This window comes from Myotis davidii, unplaced genomic scaffold (genome assembly GCF_000327345.1).
Source record: "Myotis davidii unplaced genomic scaffold, ASM32734v1 scaffold11, whole genome shotgun sequence".
Lineage (NCBI taxonomy): Eukaryota > Metazoa > Chordata > Mammalia > Chiroptera > Vespertilionidae > Myotis > Myotis davidii.
The window spans coordinates 3,013,075-3,016,243 of NW_006285791.1; the positions used below are offsets into that span (position 1 = coordinate 3,013,075).

Consider the following 3,169-nt stretch of genomic DNA (forward strand, 5'->3'; position numbering starts at 1 on the left):
AACCGTTTAGGGCATAACTGTATTTTCTTGTTCTAATATAAAAAAATCTATTTCCTTTTTTGGAGCTTCTTGCCCCTCTCATCTCTCATATAACATTTCCATTGAGGTATAGTAGGTCATAATTTTTTATCCTAAATCATGTCTTCATATTACAATATCATTTAAAAGTTATGCAAATTTAAATTTTCTAAAACACAATTGTGTTTTACCAAAAACATTATAAAAATAATTACTATAATATATTCTTTAGTCTACCACTTCTGTGGGAAGATATAATAGTTTTGTAATTTGTCATGAAAATACAGGTAGAAGTCATTGGGATACAGGTGACTCATAGTATCTTTTTTATTTACCTTCAATCCTAATATCCTGAAATCTCTTACATTGTATAGGTTCATAATTTTCCTTTTTGCCATCTGAGTATATTTGTTACCAGTTATTTAAAAAAAGAAATTCTGATTTTCTTAAATAGGGACACTAGGGTATTTAAAAATATAGGACTCCTAGAATTTCAAATTATGGTAAATATGCCCTTTGAAATTTTATTTAATATTGAACACATTTAAATATTGTTAGTATTATTATTCATCTTTAGCTATAGTGGTTTTGTTATTGGACCTGTAATTTCTTAGAATTCTGAAAAATATGGAAACAGATATGTACTGCCTTAATATCATATCAGTCTACTTTACTAAAAACGAATTATAAATGTCAGAAAAAAACAACCAAATTAGTCTCAAAATGGAGTAAAATCCTATATAATAAAAGGGTAATATGCAAATTGACCCTAAAAGCAGAACGACTGGGAATGACTGGTCACTATGACACACACTGACCACCAGGGGCAGATGCTCAATGCAGGAGCAGCCCTTGGTGGCCCGTGCACTCCCACAGCGGGAGCTCTGCTCAGCCACCAGCCATGCTGATGGCTGCCAGTACAGTGGTGGTGGTGGGAGCCTCTTCTGCCTCCTTAGCAGCGCTAAGGATGTCCAACTTCAGTTTAGGCCTGCTCCCCGCTGGCAAGTGGACATCCCCTGAGGGCTCCCAGGCTGCCAAAGGGATGTCTGACTACCAGCTTAGGCCCAATCCCCTGGGAAGTGGGCCTAAGCCAGCAGGTGGTCATCCCCAGAGGGGTCCAAGACTACGAGAGGGCACAGGTCAGGCTGAGGGACCCCCCCCGAGTGTACAAATTTTTGTGCACCGGGCCTCTAGTTAGAAATAATTAAAGAATAATATTAAATATTGATGCTATTAAAATTTTTCTCAAAAGTGAAGAATAATTTCTGGAGATTCATATACTTTTTATATTGTCTGGGTTCCACAAAGTTAGCTCAGAAAAGATATTGGGATCATTGAGTCCTGATACTTTATGATGCTCTTTTATTTTTATAGTACATTCATTTACTTCCATTTGCCAATCTATCCAATAATGATGTTAGGACTTTTTTTTTTTTTTTTAAAGAAAACTACAGAACATTTAAAAAAGTTAGTCTGACTTTCGGAGGAATTTTGGCCAAAAAGTAAGAGCTTTTATTTCTCCTTGCTAAGCTTCACATTAATTATTAGGTTCTTTTCATGATGGAGTGAGTAAAATGTTTAAAACTGAGGGACAGACATCATTCAAAAGGTTTTTCCACAAAGGCATTTTTTTTAAATATATTGTATTGATTTTTTACAGAGAGGAAGGGAGAGAGAGAGAGAGTCAGAAACATCGATGAGAGAGAAACATCGATCAGCCGCCTTCTGCACATCCCTCACTGGGGATGTGCCCGCAACCCAGGTACATGCCCTTGACCGGAATCGAACCTGGGACCTTTCAGTCCGCAGGCCGACGCTCTATCCACTGAGCCAAACCGGTTTCGGCATCCACAAAGGCATTTATATTTTCCTCAAGATTACACATTAATAACTATGACTTCAAATGCTTTCTCCCCTTCCTGTTGTTTAAGTATTTCTCCTTAAGCTGTTTTGAACCTCCCACCCCCACACCACCTCTTAAGGAGGAAAGGCACATAAGGGACCAGCTAAGTTCAAGTTTGGGGGACACACTGGCCATTGCTTCTCTCCCTCTCCATCCTATGCTGAGGTGATTTATGGTGATAGTTTCTCTTTGCAACCTTTTCGTTTTCATTTTGGGGACACTGACAGGTAAACTTCATCCACTTTCTTATATAAATATTACATTGCATAATGAAAAAAATGATAATGATATAATCCAACTTATAAAGATTTATGCTTTTATTTCCTCTGCTTGTAACAAAAAATTAAATGATTCCATGGAAATGGAAGGTCTTCATTGAATCTTCTCTTAGACAAGTTACTAGCTCCATGTTCACCAATGGAGGAGTCATAATCACAATGAAGTTGACCCAAAAGTTGTGAAGCAGAACTGTTTAAGGACCTTCACAACTCTTATCACTTGGAAAGAGATAACTGTAATATTCTTGTTCTTTTAAAAATTAAATTCTTTATTGTTGAAAAGATTACATATATCTCCTTTTCCCCCCATTGACCTCTCCCCAGCTGCTCCTGCCCCTTAGCACATGCCCTCGCCCACCTACTGTCTGTGACCATTGGTTATGCTTATATGCTTGTATACAAGTCCTTTGGTTGATCTCTTACCACACCCCCTCCGTCCCCACAGTATACTTTAAGGCATTGAAAATCTTTGTGTTTGGCCAAAGCAAAATGAGAAAGGGGGCTGATGTTCTTCATGCTCTATAACATCATAGAATTAGAGGGAAAAATGACACTCAGACTGCAAAGACCTCACTTGTGAATTATAAATTGACTACTAATTTGTATAAATCTGCCTTGTTGATTTTACCTTATTTCTCATTCCATCTCATATTATTATTCAAGATTAAGAGGATTTAGCAATGAGTCTCTCTCTCTCTCTCTCTCTCTCTCCCCTTAGCACATGCCCTCGCCCACCTACTGTCTGTGACCATTGGTTATGCTTATATGCTTGTATACAAGTCCTTTGGTTGATCTCTTACCACACCCCCTCCGTCCCCACAGTATACTTTAAGGCATTGAAAATCTTTGTGTTTGGCCAAAGCAAAATGAGAAAGGGGGCTGATGTTCTTCATGCTCTATAACATCATAGAATTAGAGGGAAAAATGACACTCAGACTGCAAAGACCTCACTTGTGAATTATAAATTGAT

General features: G+C 37.8%; 1 protein-coding gene across 2 annotated transcripts in view; it reads left to right on the forward strand.

Annotated features, from left to right (window-relative positions):
• SERPINB7 (serpin peptidase inhibitor, clade B (ovalbumin), member 7) overlaps positions 1 to 3,169 on the forward strand; it is a 43,640-nt gene that overhangs the window by 25,682 nt on the left and 14,789 nt on the right. The window lies entirely within an intron of this gene.